General features: G+C 51.2%; 1 long non-coding RNA gene across 1 annotated transcript; it reads right to left on the reverse strand.

The window, feature by feature from the left end:
- Positions 1–79: 79 nt before the first annotated feature.
- On the reverse strand, positions 80–3,083 carry LOC106726205. The gene is made up of 3 exons (XR_001362226.1): positions 2,984–3,083; positions 322–372; positions 80–147 (listed from the first exon to the last, which is right to left on the reverse strand). It is a non-coding gene; the product is annotated as an uncharacterized LOC106726205 (long non-coding RNA).
- Between the last annotated feature and the right edge of the window lie 9,281 nt (positions 3,084–12,364).

Here is a 12,364-nt window from a genome sequence, read left to right on the forward strand (position 1 = left end):
CACCACCCCAAGCCTCTGTACCTTCACAAGTCTCCCACGGGTGGATGATGGTCTCCCCAGCTGGAGACTTGAATCCCGGATTGCATTGACAGGAAATGGCAGCGCCACATATGGAGTTTGAAGGACACAACAGCTTACAGGCAGAGGCTGTGGGATGGAGACCATGGTCAGAAGATGAGGGCTGAGCCAGAGGCTGGGGAGGGGTGTTGGGAGGGGCAACCCTGAGCTTCCTTCTGCAACAGGCCTTTCTCTGCCTGGGCTGAGAGGTGAGGTGGGGGATGGGACTCTGGCTAGGAACTGAGTTACTCCCAGCAGACTCACCCCTGGTGCTCTGGGGTCCATCTTCCAACAGAATCAGCAAGACACACAGCGCTGGAACAGAGAGATGGAGGGTCAGGGGGGACACAGAACAGGGAAGGGAGGCCTGAGGGTGACACATCTGAGGGAAGGGGCAGCTCACCCCTCCCAGGCTCGGGCTCTGTCCATTACTCAAGGAGAGAGTGGGCAGGTGGCACCTCCCTGGCCTCCAATGCCCATGGCCAGAGGGTCTGCACCCATCGCCTGAAGGTGGCTTTCAGGAACTGAAGGATGGGGAGGGGCCTGAGCCTGGCAGGGGTCTTGGCTTCTGCTGACCTGTGGGCAGCAATTCAGGAAACATACTGGAGCCAGATGGCCTTGGTTCTAATCCCAGACCTTGGTCAGGTGCCTCAGTTCCTCAGTTTCCCCTTCTGTAGAATGGGGATGAAGAGGGGGCCCATTTCCTAGAGTGTGAGGGTTAAGCAGACAAGTACTGCCTGGTGTGTCAGAGTGCTTACTGTCGTCATTTCTTTATGTAAAAATGAAGGGGTTGGGCCAGGTGTCCTCTCAGATCCAAATCTAAGGTGCTCCGGCCCACACCCTTCCTCAGGGACACAGGTGCAAGCACACTGCACCCACATCTGTCAACCACATGACCAGCTTGGGACCCATTGGTGACATTTCACACCCTGGCTACCTGCACACAGGAAGATGCTGGGGGCTCATGTTAGGGGTGTGCTGGATGGGCCCCCCAATCTTGCTCTGGCTGCTGCTCAGGTGCACCCCATCCCAGGGCATGTCCTGGAGCTTCTTATGCCAGCAGGGGGTCTAGAGATGAGGACCTGTTCATCAGAGAGACAGATAAGGAGACGGATGGAGAGAAAAATAAAGAGGCAAAGAGAGAGACAGAAAGAAAGACATAGAAGGCACTAGACTAGAAACTTAGAGAGAAGAAAGAGGTGGAGAGAAAATGAAGAGATGAGAGAGAAACAGAAGACACAGAAATGGAGAGAGAGAGGCAGAGTTAAGAAGACAATGATCTAGAGAGATGGACAAAGAAATAGGGAACTCCTAAGAAGGGAGAGACACAGATGCCAGAAATTAGAGGGAGAGATGCGGAGAGAGACTGAGAGCCAGAGAGAGAAACAGAAGGGGAAGGGTGGGAGGGAGTGAGGAAGGGCGGGCGCCTGGGAAGCATGTGGGGTGTGGGGAGGGCTTGAGGATCCATCCAATCCCTGCAGATCTAGAGATGCTGGGGAGGCAGCCCAGACCCAGATAATCCAGGGAGACCAGATGGGGGCAGTGGGTGGAGGGATGGGGGCCAGGGAGGCAGAGCAGGAGAGAGTCACTTCCTGGGCCAAATGAAGGGATAACTCATGGCTCCCAGTCCCCCATGGAGGGGCTCCCAGTCCCCCATGGAGAGGCTCCCAGTCCCCCATGGAGGGGCTCCCAGTCCCCCATGGAGAGGCTCCCAGTCCCCCATGGAGGGGCTCCCAGTCCCCCATGGAGAGGCTCCCAGTCCCCCATGGAGGGGCTCCCAGTCCCCCATGGAGAGGCTCCCAGTCCCCCATGGAGGGGCTCCCAGTCCCCCATGGAGAGGCTCCCAGTCCCCCATGGAGGGGCTCCCAGTCCCCCATGGAGAGGCTCCCAGTCCCCCATGGAGGGGCTCCCAGTCCCCCATGGAGAGGCTCCCAGTCCCCCATGGAGGGGCTCCCAGTCCCCCATGGAGAGGCTCCCAGTCCCCCATGGAGGGGCTCCCAGTCCCCCATGGAGAGGCTCCCAGTCCCCCATGGAGGGGCTCCCAGTCCCCCATGGAGAGGCTCCCAGTCCCCCATGGAGGGGCTCCCAGTCCCCCATGGAGAGGCTCCCAGTCCCCCATGGAGGGGCTCCCAGTCCCCCATGGAGAGGCTCCCAGTCCCCCATGGAGGGGCTCCCAGTCCCCCATGGAGAGGCTCCCAGTCCCCCATGGAGGGGCTTCCAGGGGAATTTTGGGGTTGGTCATTGTGAGCACAACTTGAGGAGCTGTGGAGGGTGCAGACTGGAGGGCCCCCTGAGCACTCAGTCCCAGTGTCCAAACTTGATACCCCTCAGGCCAGCAGAGGGCAAAGACCCCCACACCCTCCCCGAGGCCCTCTTAAATTCAGTAAACTGAGGCTGGAACTCCTGTCTTCCTCCTCTCTGGCCACAGGGTTTGGTTAGTTCTCCCTTTGGTGGAAACCCACTTCCTCTTTGTAGGACAGACCAAAAATGACCTTCCCTGGCAGGGTGGGTCCTGGGCCAATTCGTCCCCAGCTCCCAAAGCCCCAGTAGCACCGTCCATGCTCACAACTGCCCTATGAGACAGAGGCTCTGTTTATGTCCACTCTGCAGATGGACAAACTGAGGCTCAGCCCAGAAAAGGCTTATGGAGAAAATGGTGAAGAGGGGGCTGGGGAAGATGGAAGTGAGGGGTCAAGTTCCCCAGAGTCTGCAGGGAGGGGGTTCTCTGTGCTGAGCTGGGCTTTCCTGCCCCACCACAGAGGCTGCTGGGCCAGACCTCCACCTGGGGCCCAGGAAGCCACCCAAACAGGAGCCTGGAGAGGGGTGGCTGGTCCTGCTCCCAGTCCCATCTGGTTTGCATTCCCCTAGCTAAAGGGGTGCTACCAGGGGCTCCCTTACCCCTCCCAGAGGGTCCCCAAATTCTCACCATGTAGGATGTGAAAGGCACTGAGGCAGGGACCTCCCATGGTCTGGGCAGGGCGGTTCTGTATTCACAGGCTGTGCAGCTGTGCATAGTTCTGTGGCCTCTTGGCCCTTATACAGTGTGTGAGTGGCCCAGAACTGGTGGGGCAGCTGGAAGCCAACAGGAAGTGAGTAAAAACACAGATGGGGGAGGGGGGGCAAAAGCACTGGCCCCCCCCCCCCTCCCTCCCACACACACACACACCACAGTGGAGTGATCTGCAGGGAATGGACAGTGGTTTCCTGAGGAGCGTGAACCTGTAGTTTCCAGGTAAAGCTGCCCAGATGATCATTCTTATGTCTGGCTTTCCCTTTGCTCTTTCTATGATTAATATTAACTAGTTAATTAGGACAATAACACAATGTGGTTACTTTATGTCTCTGAATTTGTAAGACCTTCCATGCAGGCCTCCCTGAGCTTGTCAAGTTTAGCATGTAGCTCCTTTTTGGTCCACACTTCACAATGACCCAAGGGTGCCTGGGATTGCCTGAGTCAGGCACATCCCTCCTCACTCAGTGTAAACCTCCAATGGTGCAGAGAACTCTGCAAGCTCTGCCCTGTCACCTCCCTGCCCTCATCCCCCTCCTCAGCCCCCTTAGTCACTTGGTTACTGTATTCCTTGTGGAAAACAGCAGGGACGCTTGACCTCAGTGTCTGACCTTTGCAAGGGCAGCTATCTCTGCCTGGAGCACCTGGCCCTGATAACCTTCTGGCTCCCTCCCTCCTGTCGTTCATGTCTCTGCTCAAACATTCCCCAACCTATCTCCCAAGTCTGATATGTAATCTTCTCCCATCCGCAGCAACCCTGATGGCTCCCCACTTTCCCCATTCTCTGTAGCACCTCATCAGACCCCATCATGGAACTTACCTGCTTCCCTGTTTACACTGTTCATTTCATGTGCTTGGTTTTGGCTGAGGATCCCAGCAGCTGAGTTTGGATGAATGTCCCTTGCAGGGTTTCATCCAAATGGTTGATAAAAATGCCAAGGAGAGAGCCTGTGAAATCTCACAGGAGAGGCTGCTTCCATAGGGCCCTCTCTGGGTTCTGTTATCCTGCCAGCTGTGAATCCACCAATTTGTACTTGTCTTGGCCTACAGTTAGCCATCTGATCCACCATTTATGTAGTGCTTTACTGGAATCTAGCTACAGCATGATCTAGTGGCCTAGGAAAACTTTCAAGAAGAATGAGAGGTAGGTTTGGTAGCTCTTACCCAATCCATGATGTTGCTAGGAGATCTCCGTTTCCTCTGCATATAAATATACTGCAGTCTCACCATGGTTTGGCCACAGCATATAGTATTCACTGCCTATTTTTTTCTTCCTTAGAGAAATATTATATTTGCATTCTGCTTTCTACCATTATTTTCATTCTCTCTTTCCTTGAAGATGCCTTTCTTTGACAATATCTGCATTGCCTTTTTATATTATACTGGAGGCCCAGTGCACAAAATTTGTGCATGGATGTGGTCCCTAGGCCTGACCAGCAATCAGAGCTCGAGCATCTGGTGTGGAAGGGCAGGGCCCAGCTGACCTCTGGGCCCTGGGAAGCACCTGGGCTCCTGGGCCCCCATGCTCCCCCCTCCACCTGAGCCATTGGGCCCCCGCCCGGCTCCCTCAGTGCCTGGGAGCTGGGCAGCAGCCTCACCTCCCATCACTGTCACAGGTCGCCCTCTGTGGGTTAATCAGTGGGGCTATCATGTCTGGCTTGCACCTGCCTTGGCCTGGCACCGCCCACTCACTTGCTCCACCATCCCACTGCGGTCTTGCTCTCGTCGGGGCCCATTAGGGCCCCGGCAGTGCCTCCACTGCCACCCGCTGCCAGCGCTGCATCGCTGACGCCTGCTATGTTCCATGCCGCCCCCTGGTGGTCAGCACACAACATAGCGAACAGTCAAACTTTCGGTCGAACTCCCGGTAGAGGGGCTATTTGCATATTAGGCTATAGGATTATATTATATTATTTTCATTATCACAGCTGCAACAGGAACAAATTTCATGGTGGGTAATAGTCACCCAGCACTTACTAAATGCCTGGCCCTCTTCTAAGCACTTCTACTCACTTATCTTCCCAGGAGCCCTAGAAGGCAGGTGCTGTGATTTGCATTAGATAGATGGGGAAACTGAGGCACAAAGTGGTGAAATGACTTGCACAGTCACAGGGCACTCCCCCTCCCCACCTCCCATCTCCCATCAGAGGTCCTGGTCAAAACCCATCTCTTCCACTTTTGGACCATGTGGCCTAAGCTGGTTAAGTGACTTCTCTGGGCCTCAGTTTCTCCGTCTGTGAAGTGGTCAGAACCTCGGCGAGCACAGGTGAGGGTCGTAGGGGAGTGAACAAGTTGCAGGGGCTCAGAGTGAATGTTATGTGCTGTCAACCCCAGCAGTTAGGATGGCCATCTTCTCTGCAATGCCCTCTGCCGTGCGGAAGACAAGGGGACCTCAATGTCCTGCCCCCCCTTCTGGTGCCACCAGCCTATGCCCAGCACCCTTTCAATCCCTAGGAGAGACGGGGGTCAAATGGGGTCTTGGATAGAGGGGGGTGTAACAGGAAGCCCCCTGCCTGGGACACAATGACAGAGGAAGGGGCTGGCCAGCCCCACACGGATGAGCCCAGCTGCTGGCTCCAGGAGCAGGAAGCCCCAGAGAGTGAGGAAAGAGGGTGGGAGGCTGCTGCCAGTCCTGACCCCAGACCCAGGGTCAGGCAGGACAATGGACCCTTTGTCTCCTCCTGCGGGCTGGACACCTGGGTTCCCCCCAGGCAAGGCTTTCAGAGTCCCCTTAACCAGATACTCCTGGTCAGACCCTGCCCAGCCCCAGCTGGCATCCTCCTGAGCCCTGACCCCCACCCAGCCCAGCCCAGCCCAGGGAGTTGGGGGGCAGCACTGAGCTGGGCCATATTTATAATTCCCTGGCACCGCTGAAGGAACTCCTAAATATAGGGTGTCCCCCAAAATGTATACACACACTTTAAATAATTATAAAGGCAGTGTTCATTAAAATACATTTCATTTTCAAAATTGAGCTGTTAGATGTTCAACTGTGTATACATTATTTTGGGACACCCTATATAGAAGCCCAGATATTTGGGGCCTTGGCTTGGGGTAAAGTGTGGGTGTGGGCACCACATGTGTGCCTCCTGGTCTGGGTCCGCAAGACTTGCCTAGGCTTCTAAGTTTCTGGGATTGGGACTTAGGGAGTCTTGGGGTGGAGGGTGTGGAGTATGTCTACTTGAATGTGGACATAGATGGAGATTTGGGGGTGGAGTCCAAAGTGATGAGAAACAAGAGGCTGTGATGCCTTAGGGGGGAACACATTTCTATCTACTTCACCCCAAACCCCTTGACCCCAATCAATCTTTATTGATTTCAGAGAGGAAGGGAGAGGGAGAGAGAGATAAAAACTACAAAATGGGGTTGAGCTGTCATCCCTGAGTGTTCTCTGCTTCTAGGAAATGAAGGCCTCAGGAAGCTGCAGGGACACCCCCAAAATCCAAACAAACCCCAGCTCCTAGCAACCGACTTCCCCTTCTCCATCAATGCTGAGCTCAATGGGGGCTGGGATGGGGGTTGGGACATGGGCTGGGAGTGGGGTTGGGTTATAAGCAGCTGCAAGACATCTGGGAAGCAGGTGTCCCCCCTTAGGTGGAGCATGGAGGTCTCCTAAAGGGACAGCTGGATCTCAGAGTGTCCCCAGCTTCACCACCTCCCAGCCATCTCCAATATTTAGGGAAGTAAGAGCCAACTGAAGGGGAAGTTATTTAAAAGGGGCAACACCAATGATCTTTTAATATCTTTTTAAAAAATATGTTTTTATTGATTTCAGAGAGAAAGGGAAAGGGAGAGAGAGAAACTACAATGATGAGAGAGAATCATCAATTGGCTGCCTCTTACATGAGCCCTACTGAGGATCAAGCTCGCAACCTGGGCATGTGCCAGGACCAGGAATCGAACCATGGCTTCCTGGTTCATAAGTTGATGCTCAGTCACTGAGCTACATCGTCTGGGCATACTGATGATCTTTAAAGCAGCCTAGGAACATGATGGCCATTAAGACTTTAATGGAACCTTAATGCTTCCTCAGCCACTGGATAGATTGGATTAGAATATTACACAACTGTGAGAACCACAGGGAAATGCAATGAGATAGCTGAGTCTTAGCAACATACTCCTTTCTCGATTTTAAACACCGAGTGATGTACAAACATGTTAATTTGCTTGATGGATTTTATAGTAGAATCTTGTTTTTTAGCTTTACTGAGTTACAATTGATAAGTAAAATTAAAATATATTGAAAAGGTATGACCTAATGATTTGGTTGTAGTAGAATCTTGAGCAAAAAGAAGTCCCCAGAGCCCCATACAAAAGCCACCTTTGTCATAAAGCTCAGACACAGAGAAAATGAAACAAAGTTTTGGCATACAGATGTACAGGAAAACAAACAAAAAATGAGAGAATAAGAAACAGAATTTGAGGTGGTGGAGGGAGAGAGCAGGGTCATGTCCCAGTTCTTGGTGGGGGGTAAATGGAGGGGGTCCTTATAGGATTAAAAATAAATAAATAAACTAAAGCTGGTCATGGGAAATTGATTCTGTGAACCTGAGACCCTGTAAAACTCTTTCTGGAACTTTTAAAATGTTTTAAGTCTCTAATGAGAAGTGGTTAGAAAGTGGCATTGAAGAAGCACAGGAAGGAAAGATGGAAAGAGGGGCCCAGGGTGTGGGTGGCCAGAGGAGGGAGGCCCAGCTGGGGAAGGGGATCAGCTGGGGGCGAGGGGAGGGGGCAGTGGAGGAACTGACAGTGGCCAACAGGAAGCTGTGCGGTGCGGAGCTGGGAACACTCAGTGCTGTTTTGGTGTCTTTCTTGAAGCTCGCAGCCTCTTCCCCATTCTGCAAGGGCTCCTGGGAGTGGCGGGCTGGGGGCTGACAGTGCCCAGTGATGATGGGCTCCTGCATCCCCAGGACCCTGCAAGGGGTTCCCAGAATGTGGGCCAGGGTGTAGAAGGAAGTCCACCTCCCAGGGACCCTACAAGGGGGTCCCAGAATGTGGGCCAGGGTGGGGAAGGAAGAGGTTTAGGCTGAGTGCCCAGGTCAACCTCTCTTTGTGCCTCAGTTTCCCCAGATGGACCCCCCCATCACTGGTTTTAGAGGTCTTGGGCAATGGTGCTGATGGTCATGACCAGTCTCAGAAAGAAGTGATGTATTCTGAAAGCCAGGGGCTTCAGTAAGAGTAAACCCATCCCCAGCACTCTATCAGATTGGGTGTTCCTTCACCAGTTGTATACAACATTTTGGCGCTTCCTTAAAAAGTTAAACAGAGTTCCCCTATGACCTAGCAACTCAACTCTTGGGTAGATACCAGAAAGAATCGAGAGCAAGGACTCCAACAAATACTTGTACACCTTGTTCATTGCAGTGAGAGTCCCAATCGCCAAAAGGTGGAAACAAACCAGAGTCCATTGACACATGAATGGATGAACAAAATGCGATCCATCCACACAATGGAATAATATTCAGCCACAAAAGGAATGAAATTCTGATAGAGGTGGTGGCCACCCAGCATGTAAATGCGCTAAATACCACTGAATTATTCACTTTTATTTTTTAATATATATATATATATATATTTTATTGATTTCAAAGGAGAAGGAAGAGGGAGAGAGAGATAGAAATATCCATGATGAGAGAGAATCATGGATCGGCTGCGCCCGCAACCCAGGCACACGCCCCTGACCGGAATCGAACCCGGGACCCCTCAGTCCGCAGGCCGACGCTCTATCCACTGAGCCAAACCGGTTTCGGCAAGGGCACGTATCTTGGTTGTAAGCTCCTCCCCAGCCTGGGCCCTGTTCAGGCCTCATTCAGGAGGCAACCAGTCAATGTGTTTCTCTCACATCAATGTTTCTCTCTGTCTTTCCCTCTCTCTCTTCTACTCTCTCTAAAAGTCAATGGGAAAATATCATCTGGTGAGGATTAACAAAAAACATAAATAAATAAATAAATAAATAGCCAGTTTATGTCATTGTGAATCTCACCCCAATTTTTTAAAAATCCTGAGTGGGTGATGGCACGGTCCCCCTGGGCATCTCTGCTGTCACAGCCTCTCCTTTGTGGCTCACAGGTTGCCCCTTAGTTTATCTTTCCACTGTCTGAGATGAAGTAGGCGTTACTCTCCTCCTTTTACACATCTGACAGTCACATATTCACTCAACAGACACTGCATCCCTGGCACGGTGCTAGGCTCTGGGGGTGCATGTGGGAAGAAGCCAGAGCAAAACCTCTACCCCACGGGGCTGACAGTCCCACGTGGGAGATCATGAACGTGATACATGAGAATGTTGTGGAGAATGTCAGGAATGGGAACACTAAGCAGGTTAATGAAGAGGGAAGGGAAGGCTGGTGGGGGCGGGGTTGCCAAACTAAATAGGATGGTGGGGAGGCCTCACCAAGAAAGTGACATTTGAGGAAATTCCTGAAGGAAGTGAGGAGGCAAGAGCCATGAAGATATCTGGGGAAGAATGTTCCAGGCAGAGGGAAAAGCCTGTGCAAAGCCACTAAAACAGGGGAGGGCCTGGTGTGGAAGAGCCTAGTGTGTGTCTGAAGCTGAGTGTGTGTGTGTGTGTGTGTGTGTGTGTGAAGCAGAATATAAGACTGGAGAGATAATGGGGTGACATTATATGCAGCACACAATAAAGTCAGAGTTGAATTAAAAAATACTTAGTACTCAGCTAGACTGGAATTGTCAGCCCTGTGCGGGTTCTTTCCTGTAACCTCCATTTCTGATAGCCTCTGCTGAATGCCTGGGGCATCCGAACCCTCCATGGCAGGTCCCCTTAACCCAGGAACAGCACAGACCTTTCCACACCAGACATGAACTAGGAAGAACCATGAGCCATTTTACAGGTGGGGAAACAGGCTAGAATGGGGTGGAATTATGCAGGATTACATACATATAGGCAGAGCTGGGGATCCTGATATTCTCTACCACACTGGGGTAAGAATGTAGACTCTGGGTGACTTCCTGCATCCAGCCCCCATCATCACTCACCCGGACCAGTGCAATAACCTCCCTGTCCCCCACTTCCACCCTCACTCTCCACGGCAGCCAGAGGGCGCCTGTGAGCACCTAAGACAGGGACCATTCCTGGTCTTCTCAAGAACCCTCTACGGCTCCCACCTCACTCAGAGCAAAAGCCCAAGTCCTGTCACATGGCCCTGAACACTCTGCCTTGTCCCCATTCTGCCCTCATTATCTTCAGCTGTCCTCACATACTCTGTTCCAGCCACATAGGCCTCCTCACTGTTCCTCAACACTTCAGACATGTTCCCACCTCAGAGCCTTTGCATGGGCTGTTCCCTCTGCTTGCTCTGCCCTTCCTCCCCCAGATATCCACACCTTGCTTGTCTTAACTCTTTCTGGTCTTTGTTCAAATGTCACTTCTTGAGGTCCAAGACAGCTGCAGAGTAGCAGGAAGCTCCATCTGCTTGCTTCCAGCACTGGTCCAGACTTGTGGCTAAACTGCAGAGCATTCAGCTTGAAACACCAGTTGAAGTATAGCTGATCTGAAATATTGTGAATGGGGAGCAAGGAGAGGGTTAAAGGAGGAGACTCAGAGAAGATAAGCCAACTTGTGCAGCTGCATTGATGGGAAGTCAGAGGGAAGGTGCAGCAGTACAGCCCACATCCCCGGGAACATGTGGTCCCAGCCCCGTGCAGGGATCCCCAATTAGAGCAGCAGAGAAGGAAAGGGGAGCCCATTTTGCATCGGGCTGTGGGAATTAGTGGTGATCAGGCTGTGGGAGACCCAGACTGCACTATTGCAGGCAAAGAGCAGTTGCTTTGTTACAACACCAGCCTGGGATGTTTGCCCCTATCTGTGTCTGCAGTAGGGGTCATGTGGCAGAACTCAGGGATGGTGGAGAGGTCTGACCAGTACACCCACCAGTGAAACTGAGGGACCCTTTATTCTCTAGAAGAACTTTTAGCAGAGAGTAGGATGGGGATTGGACAGTGTGATCCAGGGAAAGAGGATTGGTCCTGCCCACCTCAAGCACAGGGAAGGCGCCTCTTCCCCCATCTGCAGAATAGCTGATACTGCCCTGCCCTGCTGGGACACGAGGCAAGGAGGAACAGCTCTGGGCTTGAAGTCTGTGCCTGTGTGGCTAGATCTGGTGGTACAGGGGACTTGGGAATTTGGACTGGTTAGAGCCAAGGTGAGGCCTCTCCCAGTGGGGGTAGTCTGAAATATTGGAGTTACAAGCAGGGCTGAATTTTTAAATGTTTTAGCCCCTCCTTCTTGGGATGGTGGCGAGGGGTTGCCAGAAAGCCAGATGTAGCTGAGGCATTGGAAAGAGAGAAAGTGCCAGTCCACCATTCTACAATCTATAGACACCACTCTCTCTATTCCAGTCTGTGTAAGCCATCCTGGCTAGGATCCAGTAACCTCATGCAGGGAACAGTTCATGCAAAGGCTCTGGAGGAAGGGAGGATAGCTCAGAATAGTGACAATTAAGGGAAATGCTTTTAGTTTTTGCTAATTGAGTCTGATGTTTAGCTGTAGGTGTGTCACATATGGCCTTTATTATGTTGAGGTATGATCCCTCTATTCCCACTTTGATGAGAGTTTTTATCATAAAAGGTGCTGGATTTTATTGAGTGCTTTTTCTGTGTCAATTGTTATGATCATGTGATTTGTAACTTTCATTTTGTTTATGTGATGTATCACATTAATTATTTGCATATATTGTACCAACCTTGTATCCCTGGAATAAATCCCACTTGATCATAGTGTATGATTCTTTTAATGTAATGCTGGATCCAATTTGCTAATATATTGTTGAGGATTTTAGCACCTATGTTCATCAAGGATATTGGCCTGTAATTTTCTTCCTTTTTGTGTGTGCCTTTATCTGGTTTTGGTATTAGGATATTGTTTGTTTTGTGAAAATAGGTTGGGAGTCTTCCCTTCTTTTGAATTTTTTGGAATAGTTTCGGGGGAATAGGTGTTAGTTCTTCTTTGAATGTTTGGTAAAATTACCTGTGAAGCCATCCAGTCCACGACTTTTGTTTGCTGGAAGATTTTTGATTATTGCTTAGATCTCATTAGTTATTATTGGTCTATTCAAATGTTCTACTTCTTCCTGATAAAGCTTTGGGAGATTGCATGTTTCTAGGAATTTGCCCATTTTGCCCAGGTTGTCTATTTTGTTGGCATATAGTGGTTCATAATATTTTCTTACAATCCTTTGCATTTCTGTTATGTTAGTTGTTACCTTTTCTCTTTCATTTCTGATTTGGATCCACTCTCTTTTCTTCTTGATAAATCTGGTTAAAGGTTCATCAACCTTG

Source organism: Myotis brandtii, unplaced genomic scaffold (genome assembly GCF_000412655.1).
Source record: "Myotis brandtii unplaced genomic scaffold, ASM41265v1 scaffold2398, whole genome shotgun sequence".
Taxonomy (NCBI): Eukaryota; Metazoa; Chordata; class Mammalia; order Chiroptera; family Vespertilionidae; genus Myotis; species Myotis brandtii.